This window comes from Chinchilla lanigera, unplaced genomic scaffold, assembly GCF_000276665.1.
Source record: "Chinchilla lanigera isolate Chin_1 unplaced genomic scaffold, ChiLan1.0 scaffold00022, whole genome shotgun sequence".
Classification (NCBI taxonomy): Eukaryota; Metazoa; Chordata; class Mammalia; order Rodentia; family Chinchillidae; genus Chinchilla; species Chinchilla lanigera.
This window is the reverse complement of record NW_004955423.1, coordinates 12,401,333-12,425,252: the sequence shown is the minus strand read 5'-3', so window position 1 is coordinate 12,425,252 and position 23,920 is coordinate 12,401,333. Positions and strand designations below refer to the sequence as shown.

General features: G+C 38.1%; 2 long non-coding RNA genes across 2 annotated transcripts in view; one reads left to right on the top strand and one right to left on the bottom strand.

Annotated features, from left to right (window-relative positions):
• LOC102009397 overlaps nt 1-11,191 on the bottom strand; it is a 55,287-nt gene extending 44,096 nt beyond the window's left edge. Inside the window, exon 1 of the long non-coding RNA XR_260967.2 lies at nt 11,132-11,191. This is a non-coding gene — a long non-coding RNA (uncharacterized LOC102009397). The remainder of the gene's footprint in view (nt 1-11,131) is intronic.
• LOC106148553 overlaps nt 10,801-23,920 on the top strand; it is a 130,106-nt gene continuing 116,986 nt past the window's right edge. The window contains exon 1 of the long non-coding RNA XR_001234105.1: nt 10,801-11,150. This is a non-coding gene — a long non-coding RNA (uncharacterized LOC106148553). The remainder of the gene's footprint in view (nt 11,151-23,920) is intronic.

The window sequence follows — 23,920 nt, the reverse complement described above, 5'->3', positions numbered from 1 at the left end:
CCCACAGCCTTTGTTCTTTACGTTTCCATTTAGAGGTATCATGGCTCTTGCAAACATAACGTGTTCAAGACACTTTCCTTCTTGTCCAGCTTTTCCATCTCTGAAAGTGATTTGAACATCTAACTACCATAAAAACCAGAAATGTCAAAGTCATTCTAGAGACTTCCTTTTTCCTCATCACCCAGCAAGTCTTTTTTTTTTTTTTTTTTTAATTTTTCTACTTTTGGATTGTATTTCAAATCCAGTCTGTCCATTGCAACTTGTTTCCCTTGCTCCTGCCCCTGGCCCGACCACCCTGCTCCTGCATTTGTAGTGCTGCAGTAACTTCTTCCCAGGGAACCCTCCGCAGCAGCTGAGAGTTGTTTCAGGGAAAGTCATCCCTGCCTCAACCTGGAGCAAGATGCAAACCTCTGAGGTCTTCATACTGTACTTAGAGGAAAAGACAGAATCTTCTCCACGGCTTTGTGTCCCAGGCTGCCCTCCCATTACACTTCCTGCCGCTCTTTTCCTCACCCTCTCAAGTTCCGGCCCCAACCCTGTCTTTGCTGCTAAATGTGCCGCACCTTTGCCCATAGCAAGGACCTTGAGTCACGCTGCTCTCTCCTTCCACGTTCTTGTCTATGTCCTTCATATGATGACTATTTCTTTTAGTTTCCACTTAAATCTTAAATCTTCCTTCATCTCTGTCTGTGACACTGGTTGTTATTATACTCATCTCTACCATAGAAGTGTGTTGCAGTTTCTAATTAAGTAGAGGACGATGATACTGACAGACAGACAAGCAGGCCAAAAGCTTTTATCTGCTTAACGTTTGCCTTCCCATCGACACTTTCACTGGAATTTCCCTGTGTGTTTTGTCCACTGCATTTTGAACGTCAAAGAGATCCACACACTTTTGTTGAATAAATGAACTTAATATTTCTCTTTTTGAACTACTTTACTTTGAAATTATGTAACTAATTTGCATATATTTCCAACTTGTTTTACTTAGGTGCTGAAAAATTTCCTGGGCTGGCCACGTTGTACTAGGTGTAGCAGATAACACTTTATCCACCCTGTTCTCCCTGCAAAGTACTAAGAGAAAACTATTAAAAGATATTTTTTAATGTCACAGAGTTTTTAATTTGCATTGACTACTAAATTTCTTATGTTCCCACATATGAGAAATTTCCAGATTTAGTGAAATTTCCATTTAAATACACAAACACACACACACATGTGCACACATTTATTATCTTTTGTCTCCAAAATGAAGTACATATTTAATTCTGCTTCTGTATAGCTTGTGTCTGGAAAAAACAAAACATACAATACTTTCACTCAATCTTTGTTTAATATATAGTGTAGGTAACTTTTCATTGCAAGTATACGTAAACATTTTTCTTACATTATTTCACCCCCAGCTTCTAGCCAAAACAGTTTACAAAAAAAAAAGGCTGTTCTTGCAATCATTGCAGAATTTCCAACGTTAGTCAAAGAAGAAAGTCCCAAGAATCTTTTCAGAAATCCTGTTTGGGCTCAATTCCCAGCCTAATTTTGCAGCCCAAGATTTTTGGGCAGTCCTGGTATGCTGGGGATAAGCAGTCGAGGATTTTTATCTGAATCAAACCCAAACTCTTACCCTAATTAAAATACCACAACATTGTTTAACTCTTTGACTATGTTAGACATTGGTTCAGTTGAACTAATTCCACTTCTGGAATATAGCCTCTCATTTATGTTCGTGCTGATTGCTTATATTTTTATTTCAGCTTTCCTCTTGCTTTTCAAAGGATAGAAGTATTGTCCTATTTTTTGTTGCTATGCAGACATTTTTGGAGTTGCATAAAGAAAGCAAAATTACCAAAGCCAAATAACACAGATGTGGTGACAGGAGCATCCAAAGCTTTCTGTTTTATCCATTTTTCCTCTGATGACTAAGAGTGGTGCAAAAAAGTGCCGTATGATGCTTTTTTATAAGATCTCATATATCTTGGAGAAAAGAATATGTATCCACACAGACAGACAGACATATATAAGTAAATATACACATTTTCATTGGTAAATGCATCTAACGTTGTCATTTAAGTTCATAGCCCCCTATAGGACTCACAAACCATAAAACTAGTACAAACCCTGTGTGGGTTTTTAACACCAAGCATATATATATATGTAATGAATGTTTTGAACTATCAGTTTGTAAGAATATGCCATAAATTCTTTGAAATCCCATCAAAGAGCATCAGCAAAGGACACATGTTCTCTGTCCCTCATGCCAGCACTGCTTTACAGGGGTCTTCACTTTTGCTCCTGATGCCTTCAAACCTTCTAAAAATATCCTAAATTTCAACTTGCATCACCTGTTGCTGGAGCTCCTGCCAGTCCCTCATTACTATTTCAGTCAGAGTTCTGGAACCTACTATGAAATTGAATATAAAGTGACAAGTGAAAACCAAGGGGCTTCAAAGTACAAATTGTATATGAGTCTCTTACCATAACAGAATAGTGTCATTGTCCTGTAAAATTAGAGCATCTTTCCTCTTCTACTTGGGAGAATTAGCAATGTGGATTTTATTCAGTAGCTAATGGGAATTCCAGAGAGACTTGGGAATGGTTCCCAGAAGAAATAGGAATAGTAGAGTTTCCAGGTTCCCTACATAAATACTTTCTTTAACCTAACCCATCTAACTAAATTAACCTATCATTTACTAAATTGAATAATCATTTGCTGGGCGTTTCTCCTAAATGCTGGACCTAAAACAGTGAGAAAAAGTTAAAAAAAAATCTGTTGTAGAATTCACATTGTAACTGGGAAGCCAGTGAACAGGGAAAGTAAGAAGAATATATGTGAAGTCAGGAATGGTAACTGTTTAGAGAGAATGATGCAAGCTAGGCAGGGAATAGAGAGTTCTGGGTGATGAGTGGGATTTCAGTAGAAGATTTCAAGAAATTTTCACTGCATCTGAGACATTTTGGGAAAATTCTGAGACCATCATGTACCTTTGGGATCCAGGGAAATAGCAAGCTAAGAGAGAGACTAGTGAACACAAGGGCCCTGTGAAAAGAGTGTGCCTTGTGTGTTGGGGGAACAATGTAAAGGCCAAAGAGGGGTATTCAGTATGATGACCGAGAAGTGGGGCGATAGGGAGGGAGTCACCATGGGGCTATACACACTACTTTAGGACTTTGGGAGTTATATTTTACTACAACTGAGAAATGAAGTCTCTGGAAGATGTATTAATCTCCTAGGGCCTCCATAACAAATTAGTATAAACCAAGCAGTTTCAAGCAATAAAAATTAATTCTCTCATAATTCTAGAGGACAGTGTGCAAAATCAAGATATTAGCAGGAATGTGTTTCCACCACAGGCTTTACAGAAAACCTGTCCTTGCCTCTTCTGGTTTTCATGGCTCCAGACATATCGTGACCTCATGTGACACCATGCCAGTACCTGCCTGTGTGTTCTGGGGTCTCTGCAGTGTCACTGTATCTTTCCTTTTTCTAACAGGAAAACCCGTCATTGGACCTAAAGCTCATCCAGATAATAGAGGATGATCTCATTTTGAGAGACTTAATGGCATCTTCAAAGCTCTTTTGTTTTTATGATTAAAGGTGTGTTCTCAGATTTCAGGGGTTAGGACATGGACATTCCTTCTGGGGAGCTGCCACTCTGCCCATGAGAGTTCAAATGGAGGAGTGGTAAGGTCTGATGAGTTCTAGCAGGCTCACTCTGGTTCCTCTTGTGAAAATAAAGCTTTAGGAAAGCAGGTTGCACAGTAGAATTACAGGGACCAAAAGGACACAAATATTTCAAGTGAACGTGTGTCCTGGATGTGAACAACAGTAGTAGAGGTGATGAGAAATAGCCAGATTCTAAATATGTTTTGAAAGCAAAGATAATGACATTTACAGAAGATTTTTGATGTAATAATAGAATCAAAAGTGATGCCAAGAGTTTTAGAATAGTTGTAGAGTTGTCTGCTATCTAAAGTAGAAATTCCTCCTTCCCTATAAAGGTTTTTTATCACAGAGGCCAAGGTGCCACTACTTCCCACCCCTCTTCTACCCGTCTCAGTTTAGATATTATTTACCCTTTGGCTGTTTTCCTTGACAAAAGCCTTACGTTTATTCCTGTGCACTGTATCTGTGGGTTTTTTTCTCCATCATAGCTCAACTGTGTTAACTTGTTTTAGCAAAATACCCCACAGTTGGTGACTTACAATACAAAATACATTCATGGTTTAAAAGATTGACAACTGACTCAGGTTGGCCATTCTCCTGGTGTGGGTCAGGGTCTGCTGATCTTGACTATGCTTCTGCCATTAGCTAGTGGGTCAGTAAGAGCTAGACAGTTCATGATGGCCTCATCAGAGATGTCTGAGAGTTCTCTCCCAGTAGTGTCTCCTCTTCCACAAGCTGACCTGGGGCTGTTTTCCAATTATCCAGCTCCTCCAAGATTGCAAAAGTGAAACCTGCAAGTCCCTTGGAAGTCTAGGTCCAGAGGTGGTACAATTTAATTTCCATAAATTCTTTTGGTCAAAACAAGTGACAAAACCAATCCAGAATCAAGAGATGAGGAAAGAGATTCCTCTCATCTACAGTAGAAGTTACTAAGTATTACTGCAAGTTTTTCAGTCTACTGAATCAGTATAATTTCTTATTCCCTATTAGCTAATAAACCTCACAAGGGAAGAAAACCAGGATCTCTTCAATTAGTAGTCACGGAATTTGTATCTGCTAAAATGAATGGAAAATATCAGGCATATTTATGTACACTTATAGAACCAGCTGTTATTCGGAAGTCTGGGGCATAAAGGTTCCTTGAGCCTGAGAATTTAAGGCCAGCCTGGGTAACACGAAAATCTCACTTTAAAACAAAAGAAAAAGAAAACCTCCCCAAAAAATGCGTGAATAAAATGATAATTAAAAGAATTAATTAGAGATCTGCAAGTGTCATAATCTCTTGATGACCCTCCATTTTCTGGACTTATGCTTCAGAATCTTTATAAACCCAAGAGTATAACTTACATTTGTAGGTGTGTGAACTATTGCTTTGAATGAAAGATGAGCAGCCAGGGATACAGCTCAGTGGCCCCGTGCCTGCCTGGCAAGCACAAGGTTCTGAGTACTATCTTCAGTACCAACAAAAAAAAAAAAAAAAAAAGAGAAAAGAAACATGAGAATTAAAATGAGCATATGCAGGGAATAGTAAAAAATAAAAGGCATTATTTCTTAATTTTTTTAGAATTACAAGTACTTGGGATAATCTGAGGGGATAGAGCAACTCACTTGCTTTATATTAGCTTAGTCAAAGAAATCTTTTCGCTTTCTTTGGAGTGGTGTATATATTATATATACATTTATTTTATATATAGTACATACATTTAAGTCTACATATACACTATACATATAGACTTATTTTCCATTATGGCTCTGAGTGTAGGCAACTATCTTCTATGCATAAATCACTTTGGATCTCTTTAGGAATGCCTTGCAGAAATCTATTTTTTCAGATTACCTTCTTTAGTGATAGTCATAACAGAACTAAAGTATTCATTAGTGAAAATACACTTTTATTGTGAAACAATGCCATTTTTCTGGAAAACTTGATGTTTCTGTTTTCTGGAAACAGATCACAGTGGCTTGTTATTATCTTCTTTGCAGTGGAAAAGTGTGTCTTGGTGATGAAGATAAGAATTGAATTTAAAATCTCAAGACACCAATCATTTTCCCTGATGACTTCATTCCTAAAACTCTATCCATTTTTCTTTGCTTTTCTGTACACCACAATGAATTCACACAACCTCCCAGCAAGCTCCTTTTAGACTCTACATCGTTCAAATCCTCCTTAATGTGAACTTCTTTCAGCGCTGAACCTGAACGTCTTCCAGAGCCTTATTGATCTAAGTGCATCAACGTGTTGTTTGTGCTCCTTGTCTGTCTGTTGCAGTTAGCCTAATAAGTCTATTGGACTATTCAATTCTGTGTTTGGTAGTGTGCCTATGTTTTGTAGTCAGTATGCCAGAGATGTGGAAACAAAGGAGTAATCAGAGAAGCAGTTCAGTAAGAACAATGCCTATAGAACCTTTAGCTCTCCAAAGTGTATTTCCAGAATAAGAACATCTGAGAATTTAAAATGTGGTGTGGTGCTATCTATGAGTCCTAGGGCTAAGTGAGATTATAAACCCAGTGCTTTTTTAGTGAAGGAGAGGAATAAGAAAGGAAGAATTTCTTCTGTTTCAAGAACAATGATACATTTTTAGGAACTTGCGTCTGCTGTGAAGTAGGCACTGACAGGAGGTAAAGACACAAGAGGCAAGGAGATTTCCCTGGGAACTGTGTATGAGAGAAAAAGATGGAAAAGTTAAGAGTACGGACAGTTTAAATCTTAGACCATCACTCAGACCTCACAGTCCTGACCAAAGGGAACTCAATGCAAAAATTGTGTCTTAGGGGAGTCCTGCTCCTCGCAGACACAGGCAGATCCCCATGACACTTGGTCATTGTCCATGGGCTTCCCAAGAAGGTGAAATCTGAAGGTGCCGCTAGCTGGAGTCTGTTAGCCAAATGCACTTCTTGCTGCAGAACAGCAAATTTTTGTTGGAGAGAGAGAGCCAAAAAGTGTATTTCTATTGTGGAAATGGACTGTCAAGTAATTTTAAAATATGGGAGAAAGAGTTCAATCTTGAATGAAACCACTCTTTGCACTCCCACTGAGGCACTGTCGCAGAAGGGCAGTGGCGAGAACTATAATCAAAAGATAATTTGAAACAATTCGAGTGTGTTCCTTCTGTTAATGAACATAATTTTCAATCATCTGTGGTTTGGGTGCCCTTTTTGGATGTTTTACTTGTCATTGTGTTTATGAGAAATTGACAATTACTAATTGTTTTTAAGCTTAAATTCTGTCCTTTTTAGAATTCAAATATGTTTCCCACTACTGGGTCAAATATCTATGTAATCATTTATCTTGTAGTGAATTTTACTGTAAGTGTAATAGTTACAAGAAGCAATTTGTCATTCCTGGGTTAAGTATAGAAGCTCCAATATTTTCTGGGTAAATATGTCAAAATAACTAAGATTCAAGCAACAGAAGACAGTGGGTAGCTTATAATATAGCTTTTTATAATAGAGTTGGGCGGTTTGCTATCTGGTTTAACTCTATTTCATTATTGTTTTTATAAATATGATTTTCCAATTATTAAGCATCATTAGTATTAATGGCATTAATGCTGGTAATCCGTCTCACTGAGGATTTCAAAGTGCTGTATTTTTTCAGTGCTAAATGAGTTCCAGGGCTCCAGCAGTGATTCCTATCCTGATTTGCTGCACCCAAAGTCTCTAAACACAATTAATTTTCATTCATATATGAATATGCCATACAGCACTTTGGGTTAGAGGATTGTTTTCCAAAACAATTTTGAAATATTTCAATTCCCTGAAGACCTTCATTTCTAATCTAATTGGCATGAGAACCCCCTTGCCTCTCCGGGAAGACCACTCCTCGCCATTCAAACACTGATCTACACGTGTGTTCCCTGGCCCACAGGGGATACCACAGGGCCCTGGTGAACTCGCGTGCAAGGTGAGCAGAACGGAGGAAGGACAGAAGAGCAAAGCATCCGTGATGCATACTTCCCAGGTCTCCTTCCGGCGACCTCCGCTCTATTTTTCCCAGCATTCCCTGCGCATCTTCCCCCAGTGTTTGATTCACTCTCCGTTCTGAGCTCTAGGCACAGGTAACTGAGTGCGCCAGCGCCTGGTGACCTCTGCTGCTGCCTTCCCTGCGTAGTCTCCTCTCAGACTAGAACACACCACAGCCTTCTCTTCCCTTATCCCTGACCTGTCCAGTTTGCTTGGTCTACAAGAGCCGTACCAAGCATCGCTTCATCTGCAAAAGCCTAATTAGTTACCCTAACTGTGCTTTGACTTCTTTCCCTTTGTACAATTGTCTGATATTAGAATCAATCTGTTTCCAACATTTCCACTAAAACGTGAGGATGAACGGCATCTATTTTCACGTAGGTGGCCTAGGTTCTTGCTAGCAAAAATATTCACTGCTTTTTTGTTGCATGATTCAATGAACCCTTGCTCCTCACTGCATGCACTAGGGGGCCGGGACCTCCACTGTCCCTCTCTGAGGACCAGCTACAGGATCACCCCATGGCCCCAGGCACAACTGCACACAAGCACAGGTAGCACAGTCTCCTGCTTGGGGCGTCCTCCCCACCCAGTGTACTACACATTGTGTGAGCTTCTCTACCTGAACTGAAGCCTGACTTTTTCTGGGCATGCTGATCTTCAGCTAGTTACTAGAAAATTAACTCTGATAGAATCATTAAAACGACTACAAATTCATGCACTGCTCTGGAGTGTAAACTTGTTAATGTGTTAATTCTGCCAGTATGGTGTGCATTGAAAGAGAGAATGGGAAGCCAGTGAAACAGAAAGGAGCCTTAATGGTGGCATTTCAGGGACTAGGAGAGGACAGATGGGGAGATATTTCTGGACCAGGGAACTTCTGGGTGCCCTTAACGTTGTAGCACACAAGTCATTTCCTATTCCTGTGCAGAAGGATGGATCTGCTGCCACAACACTCCCTACCTCTCCTGAGAGCACTATTTCTATTTCTGTCTTTTATAAGAAGGTAGAGGCACTATTCCCTCTGGTTGTCACGAACCAGGAAGGAGCCTTCCTTCGGCAATGGCCAGAAAAGGCCAAGAACAGACAGAGAAATTATCTTCTTGAACATCTAATGAACAACATAATAACACTGGCCAGTGCAGAGAGATGCATTCCCATTCCATGGAAACAGATTTAAAATAATTGCAGTGTAAGTGTTTACCTAGGTACAGTGCTAAATCCTTCCCTTTATTCTCTATACCTACCATATAATAAAGATCATTTTATTATCCCCTGGTTATAAACAAATTAAGTAACTTGACTAAGGTCACAGAGCTGATAAATAGCTAAGTCAGCACTGGTGCCCAGAAAGTTATGACTCAGATCCTAAACTGAAACCCTCACCTTCTTGAAAGTATGCCTGGTATGAGAAGGAGCACCTTACAGGTCAGTGCACAGCCTCGCACTAGTAGGACTGCTACCACAGTCCCATCCATGAAAAGTCACTTTATATTTATTTTATTTCTTTTCATTTAATGAGGGTACAAAACACCACTTCTGAATCCAAAATTTGGCATGAAATCCACAAGGTAGAAAACACAAACTATCTACCATTGTTTCCAATATCTTTTCTGCAGAAAATGTGTGGAACATCTGCAACACCTAAAGCACACTTTCAAGCTATTTGGGGAAATGTTGTCAAGGATATTATACAGTCCCTGAGTTGAAAGAGTTTGCAACCTGAAAAATAATATTAAGACCTCAATAATATTACAAGCCTGACCTGTGTACAAGCTGTGTCTAAATTGATACATTAAAAAAAAAGAAAGCTGAGAACTCCCCATCCACTCTAACAGCAATCAGTCTGTTGGATGTCACAGACATAAAATAACTATTGTCCTCACCCTTTTACTTTCAAGCAATTGTTTTCTAAACACTGCTATCCTCACCATGTCTGCTTTCCTCAGAAAGTCCAGATCTTCACTAAACCTCATGGAAATGTGTTAGCATTTTCCTTGTGATTTATTTTAAAACATCATTCTGTCCATCACGCTGAAGTTTCTGGAAGTGCAGTGTGTTTAAATTCTTTATCTTTCCTGGCGGTATGTGAGTCCCAACAGCAGTGGAAATGTGCCTGGTTTTTTTGCTCCTCTCTTCAAATTTTGCTCATGTATATGCTGAGAACTATAATCCCATTTGTTGAAACATATTTAACCAGTGTCACTGGGTTCACACCAAGTCAATGCTGGCTTCCAGTGCTAGGATCAATTCAATCAGCCAGCTGGGTTGACTGATTTTTCCTTTGAATTGACCCTGTTTCCTGACTATTGGTTGTCCTGCAGCCACCTCTACCCAAAAAGAAGGCAGACTTCATGGTAACTCACTAAAAAGGGTCATTCTAGTCTTCCGAGATCAGCTATGGGCTTTTTGAGTGGCTATTGGCAAAAGTTGCAGTCATCTCCCCTTCTCTCTTCTTCCATTTTTCAAATGAGAATACTAATATGTAAGAGCCCAGAAATGCTCTAAAGATATTAAACAGAGAAGTAAATAATAATTGTATGTTTAAAGATACCTCTGCATTGTAAAAAAAAAAATAAAAAAATAAGAATTTCTTTTATTCTGAAATACCAACAAAGAGCAATATGAAAAAAAGAAATTTAAGGAGATTTCCTTAAAAATAATCTTACTTTTAGTAATATACCTTGGTCCTTGCAGATAATTAATCATGAATCAAATATTCAAGTATTATTTTCTATTTACATTGCAGTACCTATCACTAATTATTCACTTTAAAAGTTAACAGGGATCAATTTTCTTTCAAAGTAAATATTCTACTGAACAAATTGGCTGTGTTCTTTCACTAACATCTAAGCCATTTAAGTCAAAGCACTGATCACAAGCAAAACTCAGTTTTATCCTCACCTGTCTACCTATCCGGTAATAAAAGATTTTTTTGGTATATGGTCTAAAATCCTAATGACAAAACGGGAAGAATCCTAACATGCTCGTAAAATTCAGATCCCACGGAGCGTCGGCTGATCTGGGTATATTTTTCCCTATGATTAACCAGTTCCTAATGACAACATTTCTTATCTTACAACTGTGACATGAAGAGGGAGCTGTAGCTCTTCTGAGACACAGTTCTGCAAGAACCAGTTTATCCACGCTCTCCGATCTCGCGTCTGTTTCTCTTTCTCTCTCTCTCTCTTCCTCTCTCCCTCTCTCTTGCGCTGTCCCTCATTCACTCACTCTTCCATCTTTTTGCCATTGTGCCAGCTCAATTTAAATGTATCTGCTCTGTATCTGTTCAAGAGGAGCTAATCCACGCAAATCAGGAGCAGTGCCTTTCAGTGTTTGGTTCACAGAGAGGACTCAGCTTGCGGAGGTCACTCGTTCACTGCCGCTCCTCCCATTATATTTCTCCCCCTTATTGCCGAACTGCTGTATGTATACAGTGACTGAAAGGACTCAATTTACTGCAACTGCTGCCTGGCTTTACTTACAACTTTTTGTTATAAAGGAACTTACCTCCATCTGTCTTTTCAAGGTAGGAAGTCTGATTCTTCTAAAGACGTGTGTGATGCCTCCACTGTCTGCTCATTATCAAATGTCACTTGAATGCTTTATATTGTTGCTGGCATTAGGAACAAATGCTGTGATTCCAGGTGCCTCACGCTTTTGTTACTTAACCATATAGGTGCAATTGTTTAAGTGCGGGGGATTATAATGTTTATTTTCCCTGTAGCCAGCTTCAGTTTTACAATACCAGGAAGATTACAGACCATCTACTCTCTAATCTAGAATACTATTCTCTGTCAAGTTCACCCTCTTAAAAAAATAATAACCTCTCTGTTGTATGCTTTAACTTATCATGTATCCTAGCCAATAATAGCCATGTGTAAAATTCAACCATGTTAAGATCTTTTCTTTGCTTTCTTTCTTTTTTTTTTTTTTTTAACCTGGAACCTTCTTGCCGCATTTTCTGTGAAAAAGAACTAACTGTTGAAATGTTTCTAACAACAGCAAGGAAAGGGTAGATTTTAGTTTATCCTGCTGCAGAGCAAAAGCTGAAGGCCTTCTTGCTAACGGGCCTGTCAAATAGATTTATTCTTCACAATTCATAAATTGTTACTAGGCTCTGCTGAAGTATTACAATTAGCTAGGATTCAGTTACTGTCATTATACATGCTACTATGTATCATTTGGAAATTGAAATTGTATTATAAAAAGTTTAATGAAACAAAGGTTAAACAAAACCCTTCTGATTGTGTAGCACTGCTTGAGAATATTATTTAAGAATGATTTCAATAGCCAAATGGTTAAATTTGGATTAAAAATGCATGCAAAAGCCTAGCAAGTTTGACAGTATGTATGCTGCTCTATGGAAGCAATTCCTGGTCTTACATTATTTCATCTGTGTGATTTTGAAATTACTTGTAGTAATATTTGAATCATTTCCATTTTAAAACATACTAAAATGTCACAAAATTACAGACTCAATAACCTTTTTGATTAGTACAAATATAATTAGAACATTCCAGTTACAATTTAGATTTCAATAAATGTCATGTGTCTTTGAAAGTGCTCCTTATTAATATCAGTTTGCATTTATTACCTTATTTTTCTAAGATTTTGACATGCAGTTATGACAAGACTATTTAAGCTCTTGTCTAAGACAGAATTGAACATAAACAGTAAACAAAGTTGACAGTCCTGAAAAGAAGAAAAAAATGATCCTCTGCTCTCCTGAATAGTTCTGATGACATAAATCTCCCATTTCATCTTCTAGGTAGATACTTGTAGTTAGTGGAGTTTGAGGGGAAAAATTTATTATCCACATAAAATATCTCAGTGGCAAAAATGTGCAGTTCTTTTTCCCTTTTGATACAGAGTCTTCTATTGGAAAAAAAAATGCACTGTGATTTTTGAGTATAGCACCAGGCATGAAGCCCTGTCATTGTTAAGATAAAGAAGACATCTACACAAGTATTACCGTGCAGAGGGCGATCTTTCTGTCTCTGGCATTTGTTAGGTTACCGTACATAGAATTTAACAGATAAATATGTTCTGCTCCGTGGCATTTTAGTGATCCTATTGGTATGCAGGCTACTCTGCTAAGATAGCAACAGGAAAAAAAAAAGATATATGTTTTATAGCAGTGGGTAGTAAAAGCCCTTCACAATGAAAGAAGAAGTGTTTGACTTATTTCTTACGCAGTAATTAGAATTTCTTTAAAACTCTTTGAAATACTGAGTTGTAAAGTAAACTGAAGATCCCTGGGAAGAACTAATTGAATTTATCTATTTAAGCCATGTAGTTGTCCATGAGTGTCTCCTCAGACACTGTCACTGAAGTATCCTATTCAGTCTTCAGCTTTACAGGGAGAGAAAGGATTCCTCACTGATGGTAAAGGGTGATTCTTTTATATTCAAAATGAGTTTGAAAAGAGCACTGTACACAGGAAAAACCTTAACAGATGGAAAGGTGTGTGGAATTGTCTGACTGGGTGAACTTGAGACTAGTGTGAAACTAAAGGATGCCCTTTCAGAACAAAGGGATGCCATGCAATACTCTGTCAACAGGCAAGCTGGGGATAGACAGACAGAGCAAGTGGCCAAGAAGATCTTTCGGGGACAGAGAAAATGTGGACAACCAGATATTCTCTTGTCAACCAAGTTACTGGGATTTGATAGGCATGTAGGCACTCCCATGGAACCTCAAGCATCATTTCACAGAGTTATGTCCAAAGCACACATTTTATAGCTGCTTGCATTTGTTTGCAAACCTCAGAAAACTCTCCCAAGACCTAACTTGTAGGCCGTTAGTTAGGTTTTACTATGCACCCTAAATAAAATGATCATGGCCTTCCATCCCCATGGGTTTCTTTTGCTTCCTGTGTAACTTGCTGCTCCTCTAGTAACTCATTCCAGCAACTGTTCAAGATAAGTTACATTTACTCCATTTTACTGTGCCCTGCAGCAGAATCTGTAGAACTGGTAAACCTCGTGGCTGTATATAATCCCAGGTTGTTATTCCCACCTGGCTCTTTTCTTCTGGTTTTATTGAGTACAGTTAAAAAGATAAATTATCATCTTAAAAGGATGCTCTGGCAGTTCTTAATAAGTTGTCTGAAACTTCAAGAGTGTTCAATGGGGCCAAGGGAACTTGTAACCCTACTGGAGAGAAAATGATATGCTTTCTGGCAGAGATTCAATGCCCATTCAATCATCTAGAGATTTTCAAAATTTCTCAGAAAGGGTTCTATCACAGCGTGAATACTTTCTAAACCTTGAAAGTTGCTGTTGTGCATGGATGACACTGATGTGACATTGAAACCTCATCAGGTAGTTCCTGCTTTGTCTGTATTAATTTGAATCTGCACAACAGCGCCATAAGGTCAATGGGACCATCATCCACATTTCTTAGACAAAGGCACTGAGGTACAGAGAAGTTAATTAACTCAGCTATGGCCACATAGTTGTGTTAGAACTGGGATTTGGGCCCACTTAGTTGGTTACTGGCTTTGAAATATCATGCAATAAGGCCTTCCTGGCTAATTAGCTAAATGACTAAGTATAGTAAGGACATTTCCCTCAGTCTTGCAGTGGCAAATGATTTCATTTACCCATTTGTTACCTTGATTTAGATATCTAGTTTTTACTTTCATAGCTTTTCATCTGAAACTGTATTACCATGAGAACATAGATTTTTAAAGTTGTTTCATTTAAGGCATGCCAGGAATGGTTACTCTTATAGAATATTTGTCTTTTACCTCAAGGAGTTAAGAACTAAATCAGCTCTGCAATTGACTGACTTGTCTACTGACAGCCTTTGAAATAGTACCACCCCCCATTTTTTTTTTTCTGTCTAAGAAACAAGATTGACATTTCTTTATATGTTTGGAATTCTTCAGTGGTATAAAGTGCTTGGTAATGATGAAAATTAACCTGAGGCTTTCTCTAACTACTTTTCCTAACAACTCCATTAAAGTCCTGATAACAACTAAAAATGTTGATGAGAACACATCACATCAGAAAAAAATATATTCTTCTGTCTTGTCGTACCTTCTTCAAAACCTCTTGGGTGGTGAAAGGTGAAAGGTGGCTCCTTCCTTACCTTTCTTTGTATTGGACACATCTGTATGAAAACTTCCCCAGATGAAATCTACTAGCATGTTAAAGTAGATAATGAACCCAAAGAGGCTGTGCCTTTTTGAATGGTGTGACTGAAACACTGAATATAATCATCCAGTCATGCACTGGGGAGTGTTATCTCCTTCAGGAGCAGTGTGGAAGAACAGCTCCCTACAGGAGCATGTTGGTGGCCTTAGCTCCGTCTGTTTATTTGGCGGAGCTTGGGCCAGCTCCCACTGTTTTTCCTCCCAGTGTGAGAAGATGAACTATTACACATGTAACCCATAGGAATCGGATTTAAAGATTGTGTTTGTTTGACCTGTGGATATCAGATGGCCAATGTAAACAAACATCTGAACAGCATCGACACATAATCAAGTGGCAGAAATGTGGAGAACATGGGTCAGTGGCAACTGAGCAAGCGACACATTTCTTGAGTAAAGAATGGAAAACAATTTTGATGCCATTCTGTGATACCAGCATTCTTTTTAGATCTTATTTGAAGTATCAAGCAGATGGACTGCCCTATATATCCAAAATCTCTATCTGCTAGCAGGCAGAAAGCCCAAAAACCTATCTTTGTAGTTATTTTAATACATCAGTTTTGTCAGGCTTAGCTAAATTAGATGTTGACCATTGGTACAGTAAAGGTTGGGAACTGATTTAAATTGAGCTGGCCCTGCCACCATGTCTTGGTAAGTGAGTTCCTTAGCCCGTGCAACACTGATTTTGGATTTTATCTTACCACTCCTCGAGCTGATAGCATTACTTTAGCAGGAATGGGGGTGGTTGAGAGGACAGACGATGGCAGAGAGAAGCTGTGTGATGATAGCAACATTGAAAGGACTTAAAGCTGACCCAAAACCATTGGACAAATGTGCCTCTCATTGCTAAATTCTTCAGCCCATCATTGAATTACCTGTCTAATAAAAAAAGTCAATGTCTTCAATTAAAGAATAAAATCTGAACATTTTTCTTACTGAGGGTGCTTTGCAAAAATGTTCAGACAACCTAATTCTCAAATGTATTAGCAGTCAGGTCAAAGTGACAGTTCCCAGTACATCTAAACTCAAAACTTCATTAGCTAGTGAAATCTACAGTTTGGAAACAACAGTTAAAATTTATAGGAAGCCTTAAACCAGGATTGGAAAGCCTCTTTTGTTGTTATGGTTGTTGTTACTGTTGTTGTTGCTGTTGTTGTTGTTGCTTTTGTTGTTAATGGTGTTCTTATTGTTGTTGTTGTGTGGCTATTATCTCACGTATATCCTCTCAGTCTTTTGGCAGAAAATCAAGTGCCCTTCCACAATCCAGACTTGTTCTTGTTCTGTCACAATGATAGTAGGTTTATACTAGGAGAGCCAGTCTCTAATTGTATTCTTTTCTCAGTTGTTTTATGGATCACATCTTTAATCCCAATTTGCTTGTAAACTGCTTAATGGTAAAAATCATACTTACTCTGTGTCCTATGCAGATCTGTTTTCTGACCTAAACCAGAGCCTGTATATCACTGATACTTGAATGACTGATTGATTGATTGATACATAAATGTGGTTAGATTAGGTTGTATAATTTTAAAAATTTGTTTCAATAGCATTGAGACAAATAACCATTCAGCTTGCTTCTTGAGATCTCGCTGTGCTCCAACACTTGGCCTTATGCTCTTAAATAATGTAAAAGTTTACATGTACTCAACTTGAAAAAAATAGCAAAAGGAAAATAAATCATACCAATGCATAAAATGATGTATACGATAGGGTCTCATTTTGGAAGTTAAAGACAGAAACAATGCTGAGAAAATGAAGGGAAAAGTTCAGAAAAGAAGAAGAAATGAAAAGAATAAAACAAAATGTAGGAATTGTGGAAGAAAGTAGAAGGAGGAGAAGGAGCAAGAACTTGGAAGATGAGGAGAGAGGTTTAGAAAATTGGAAAGATTTCAGACCTCACCCTTTATTAACCACAGTTTACAGCCTTTTAACTCCTATCATGAAATCTCCATATACTTTAAATAGAATAGAAATAGTAATTCATCATAAAGAAAAATTATTCTTTGTCCTCTTGAAGCTTTAACTCTGGGATTGAATGCAATGAGCTGGAGTCCTTAAATAAAAATAAAAACAAAGAGAATATAAGGTGGTTTTTAAAGGAACCTTGGCACAGTCAGCTCTATAAGAAATCCCATCAAGAGAGCTTAGAAACCGGTTCTAAGTGAAATTTGGCAAATCCGGTCTTACCAGGCATCGGCTCCCAAAAGCAGTGGAGACAGAGGACTGTCCGGGGCGGCGTCAAGGGTTGGAAGGTTTGTCAGCCCATGTGCTCCTGGAGGAAGCTGAGAAGAATGGAATCAAAACAGCCTCGGGACCAGGCTGGCAGGAGCATGCCAGGACACGCAGTTAGGGTCCACAAAGCTGGGCAGAGCTGGCTTTCCTCTCTCTTCTGGGAGCCACAGCCCAGGGGAACAAAATGCTCCCAGCTACCCCAAAAGATTCAGGGCAGGTAATGAGGTAACTCTGGTCTCCCTCCCCACTGTGGTTCTCTGACCTCACGTTTCAGTATTTTGTTTTCTTGTCTCTCAGTCATTTCAGTTTTCGGCCTTTAGCTATGGAGATGGTAAGGACTATTTTTGAAATCCTTTTCATTAGCCAGCAAAAAGCCATTACATACAGGCTACTGGGATTTCACTGGAATCAGAGAGTGGCAGAGCAGCCTGCAGGTGACTGGATGCTTATTTCTAATTAATGTAAAGGACACAGGACCATGGCTTAAAGTTCCATGTCCTTGACTGGCAGGGGGTGGGGGGGGGATGCACAGAGGCATTTAAAATCATGTGAACTGAATTAGGAAACCTAAGGAAGTACAAAGGATGCTGGCTTCAGACACAGACCTGAATTGCAATCGTAGCTGCTGGGAATACGATTTCATCTCTTGAGCCTTAGCTTCCTTCTCTGTAAAATGGAAATTAAAGATACTCAGCTCTTGGTTTTACAGTAAAGAAATGAGATAATCTGCTGTATACCCAAACCAATGCTGAGCTCCTAGAAGATACCTGGCAGTTCGTCCTTATCCTCACTCTGGTTTCTGCCCAAAAATTGAATTTATCTTACCTTCAACCCCACTAATAGGAATACACATTTAGATGCTTTAGGTCTTCATTTTATTTGTGTCTAAGATCTTTGTGGGGCAACAAAGCAGCGATCCTAACCTGTTATTAGCACAGAATCTGAGGTTAGTGACACTTAAAATTCTTAGGTCTTCTCGTTCTTCTCCTAGGCAGTGAGACAGCTGATAGCCATGAATAACATATCCTGAAAGTGCTTTCTATGCTGAGGCTCATATTTATAATGTTTATTAAAATTAATATTTTCACCTAACTCTGCTTCTCTGGTCTTGATTTAATATCCTGAAGGCCTGATGTCGAGGATGGCCCAGCAGGTGTTCATTTCCATGGCTCTTAAGCCAGCATGCAGCCCCCACTCCTAGGTACTGAAGGAACAGGCGTTCCACAGCGTGTGCTGTTTCCTTCTGAGAGTTGCATATGTGCTGACCGAGATGCAGTTCTAGGACACACATTCAAAAGCCAGACTGACAACTTTAGAAAAGTTGACTACAAATGAGGCGTATGTGAAATTCATCCTAAGAGGACTCTTCAACTTCAGCTTTCTGCATGTGTGCATGCGTGTGTGTGTGTGATGAACACACAGTCCGTGTCAGAAGAAAAGAAGTATCAAGACATAAGAAAACCAGGAGGGCACTTCACAGCATTGTAGTGTGTCTCTGATTTCTTTGAAACTATGGAAATGAGTTCCTTAAACACAGACTTCCATTGATCTTTCCTGATGTTCATTGATCCCCTCGTCATTGTTTCACATATGTGTGCTCCCAAAACACACTGTACTCTAGTTCTTTCCTTCCAACCCTGTCCCCAATCCATTCTATCATTAAAACCTGTTTAATTTCCTATGAAAGATTATATTAAGTGCACTTTTACTGTAATTATGTCAATGGTGGAAGATAAACATGTATTAGTCAGTGTGAAATGCTGATTATCTGTCAGGGTAAATCTGTTTATTTCAGATAGAGCAATCCGACAACCCCTGACATTAATCATGAAAGGACAAGCTTGTGCCAGGTGGGGTCTGAAAGTGAAATGTCCTGGATAGCTTCCTGCTTTGTCATAATCTCTGTCATTTATAACCCACATACCTGAATCTGTGTAATAATATACAGACTGTGGGTATGTGTCTTAGACATGTGTGATATACTTACATTTTGGTATTTTTGCACATAAAATAAATTAAGAAACATTTAAGAAGCAATAGCGTTAGTCCACTTCCACTTTGCAGTAATGACTCGGTGTAAAACAAAATGGCCTGAGAAAAGATAGTATGTGTTATAGGATTCAGCTACATTTTGACTTGTGTGCAGGGCTGGGTTAGCGCTCAGTATGCCCACTCTGAACAGTGGGTGCTATTTCACAGAAAAAAGAGTCAGTAAGGAAAGAGAGAACCAGAGACTTAGTGCTGGTATTGCGTGGTCATCTAATTCTCCACGCAAACAGACTTTTCTTCTTCTGACTTTTTTCCTTGAGATAGTAGTTTCTAAATATATCCTAGAAGCACTGCTGACTGCCAGCTGTTATTGGGCATGAAGTTCCTCTTTAATGAGATAAAACAGTATCAGGAAGTCAACATGCCACACGTGCCGGGGCTGAATTTCACCAGGTTTCTTCGCAGCAGAAAATGACTCAAAATGAAAATGAATTGAATATTCAGGCACAGTTTGCCGAGTCCCCTGAAAAATAATTTTATCTGACTTTATTGCATTGTGGTCATTTTCTGAATGCCATAAAATGCTGAGTAGAATAATAAAAATTGATGTGTATATTGACATTTCAGTTTTCTAAATAGAAACTGAGAAAATGTAAACAGCGTTTGATCTTTGCATCTCTTCTGACCAACCATTCATATGCTGACTAATTCACCTACTCTCAAATCCCTCACCCAGCCTAATATGTCTTCTGAAATAATTTCTCCCCAGTAGATTATGCACATCTTTAGTTTGATTCAGAATTTACATGTGTAGTTTGCATAATTTTGCATCAGAGTGTCTGCTTTAAATTAAGAAAAGGTCACTGTCATTCATAATCAAGGAGAGGGTGGATTAAAGGTCACAATTCAATAAAAAAAAGTGATTAAAGGTAAAGATTTGTTCATGTGATTCAGCATCACTGGATAAGTGCAAATGATGAGTCAACAAATTAGCCTCAGTGGAAAGGGTGACTCACGCAATTTTGATCAGAAATCAAATTCACACATGCTCACCTCGATGTATAACATGTCTGTCTCAATGTGGAAGTGACAGTTACTTCAGTGAGCACTTGTACTACTGGTTGTCTTTTATGTCTTTTGGTACATAAATGACAATTCTATCTCCAAAAATAAAGTAGTAAGTTATAGTGAATTAATGATAGACAGATGTGGACTCCCACATCCTGAAGGGCCTATGGTTGTGTCAAGCATTCCTTTTTTTCCCGGAGGAAATCCCCAGTTCTTCCATTCCTTTTAAAGAATGGAGCTGTCACAGCAAATTTCTTCCTTACAGAAGTATTGTAGACTTCTCGTGGACATTTACAAGGTCCTATAAACTCTTCAGAATCTTGACATCGACTCTGTATTTCTGTCTATGTTTAGAAATGCAGAAGTCTAAAATAATTGTGGGTAGTAGCAGGGAATTAGGATTTTTTGAATTGTTAAACTTCTTAAGGTAGGTCGGACAGTGACGACTTGAATTACTGTTGTTGCCAAAATGTAGTCTAATTTCCTAATCTTCTAATGTGTTTTCTTTTCTGTTTTGCAAGTGGTTTGTCTCATAAGAGGAAATCTTTTTCTCCCCTTTTAGTCTGACTCCTCTATTTGCTGGCATCTTAGCATAGAGTCAGAGGGAGAGACAGACAGACAGACAGACAGAGGAGACAGGTAGACACAGAAGCATTAGCTTTTTAGGGTAGATTGTTTATTTTTCCAAAGAAAATCAAACATTTTTAAAGGAGCTGTAAAGGTTAAATTGTTTAAGGAGATTATAATTAGTTAATTTTGTTAAACATATACTGGATCAATTTTACATTATTTTAATTACTTTTTGGAATAAATGGTTTGGTGAACAAATTCACTTGATGTTCAGGATCAAACACAATTACCTTTCCTCTGGGTAGGCTTAAGTTTCACAAAATGATTTGGAAATGACCTCCTTTGCTTTCATCTAAAAATATCTTTGGATTTAGAAAATGATTAAAGTTGGATATATTGTGTTTTAAGCCAATCATATTTTATCATTTTCATAGCTTATTCTTCCTTTAAAATGGAAAATAATGAAACTTCACTAGACAGATGTTCTTCCTTTAAGGAGACTCTTGGAATTCATGCAGTAAGATTGATTCAACTTTTATTTCTGCTAGAAGACGTATATTGTATTCTGGTAAGTTTATGAAAGTTTTCTTTTCTGACAAGACATAGGAATGAAGCTAGATAATCATTACCTATCATGGCAAGTCAGAGACATTCTGATTTATGTCTCTACAGTCTGTGCGTGTGTGTGTGTGTGTGAGAGAGAGAGAGAGAGAGAGTGCGTGCGCGTGCATGTACTATAAATAAGCAATCTCTGAATTATAAACACCAGTTTCCAGGTAATTGAGTGGTGATACATAAGAACATGACGTAACTATCTCTCTCACCTCAACTTAAGGCATCTAAAAAACAGTGTTGAGACAGTGCAAATATAATTCACCCCTTTTTATTGTTGTTGCTACTGGTGTGGAGTTGGCTTATTGTTCCTTATCTATCTTTTTGCTTATGGCAGTGATTTTCAATTAGGGTGGATTTTGCTTCCAAGGCACATTTGGTAATATTTACAGATATTTTGGGCTTGGCTTGGAGATGGATGGTGCCAGTGCCATGGGCATTTAGTAGGTGAAGGCCAGGCATGCTGCTAAACATTCTAAAATGCCCTACACAGCCTCACGACAAGGATTTATCCTGTCCAAATATGTCAGTAGTATTGCAGGGAAGAAAGCATGCCTCTCAGAAGAGGGATATAGATACTTCTTCATTCTCTGAATCAATTCTGTGCTACTTCCCTCTCCACCCAAGGCCCATATCAGCCCACTTGCATGAGGGTAACTCCTCTTCACCCCTCAGAATTCCCTGGGTAACTGTCCCCTCATTTAAGAAAGCTCTTCTGAGCATGCTCTTACTCCTTTGTTTCACCACACCGTTGTATCCTTCTGAGGTCCAATGATTGATCTGTGTTTCTGTATCTCACACAAGACTGTAGATCTCCTGGGAACTGTACTTTATGTTGCTAACATCTCGAATAGTTCCTAATGATACATGTAAGAACTGTTCTATTAAGATTTGTTGTTGAGTGAAGCCAAGTTTATCTCTAGAAACAACAGTGTACAAGGGTTAGACTTTATCTTTAATAACACTCAATATATTGTTTCAGGCATTGTGGATTAAATACATAAATTGCTGTTGTTGGCCTGAAATCATAACTGTTTCTTAAAAAATTCAAATACAACCATTTGTAAGTAGGGGGCCTCCTTGCATATTGTGTGATCTGCCTGCATATTTCTATCCATACAACTATGTTTTAAAACACAACTGTGTTTTATAAAATCTGGCATATTTGTGTGTGTGTATATGTGTGTGAAATGTGCATATATAATTTCAAGAAGATACCTTTTAATGAAGATACTCCATGGTAAAATTATAAATATATAAATATATCATTATGGAGCATATTTTTATATTTATATTACTAATTTTCCAAACCCTAATGGTAACTTATATTTAATGTAGCTAATATAATCTTTGTGATAAAACAGGAAATAACACTCTCCACTTTTGAAGAACATAGATGTCTTTAATGAAATTAATATAACTTCTATATTTTATCTTTTTTACTTTTATGTTTTGCATTGCATTTAAATTCAATAAATGTATCATATTATGAAAATCCATCTTACAGTTAAATAATAATAGATTCACTTGTTGATTGCTGCTAATCAATGCAAGTTCAGGTCTTCTTTATACATCACTTGTTATACTGCTGACAGTAATATTCATAACTCTGCCTTCTAGAAATATTATTCCCCTTTGCTATTTCATAGAGAGAAAAGAAATTCTATATCTGCCTTTTTCTGATTAATAAAGGCCAATGTAAACCACTAATTTTCATGAAAAACAAAAATTTACTTTATCAGAGAATAGGAATTAAGAACACAGTTTTGGAACCAGAAAGATTTATGTTCTGTTTCACCCTATGCTATATGGAAGCTATGAAAGTTTAAACAAGTTATTTAATTCCATACACCTCATGCACATCTGTGAAATGGGGACGATACTGATATTGACTGAAACTACACTATATCATCAATGTATAGACAACTGAGAGGATGGATACAGTGAATTCAAACCTGGACACAAAAATTAAGGTGATAAGTGGTGCCTTTTGCTAATATAGAAATAATTACAGAAGCAAGTGTGGTACTAATCCCAGCAGTGGTAGGGAAATGTGGACCAAGGATCACTGTTATAATTTGGCAAATAGGGGTTGGGGATACAGCTCAGTAGTACAGCACCTGCACAAGTCCTGAGTTCAGTTCGCATTACCAAAAAAAAAAAAAAAAGGAATTTTGGAACTAAGCATAACTAACTTTTTTTTTTTTTTTTTTTTTGGTTTTTCTCCTGTACTGGGAACCGAACTCACAACCTTGTGCTTGCCGCTGAGCTAAATCCCCAGCCCCCTAAGCATAATATTTCTGTAACTTAAGTTGCATTTATATTAGAAAAAAACTTACTGGAAATACATTTTTCCTTACTGTAGTCATAATATTCAGCATTATTCACACTTTATGAACCAACCCATCTCTCTTCAATGGACCTTTCCAACTGCTTTAACACTCTCTACCATCTCTCTTCTGCCTCCATTTCTGTTTGAAAGCATTTGAGTGGATCCCAGATTTATGATTCCTTAGTAAATACAATGTTTTCCATACTTCTCCATGTCCTGCCCTGATTCACTATCACAACATAAACTTAAATGTAAATGCTGAAGTTTTTGAACAGGCTGCATCTTAGATAAAAGAGGCTATAAAACATGCAGATTTCCCTTTAAGCTGGGAAAATTC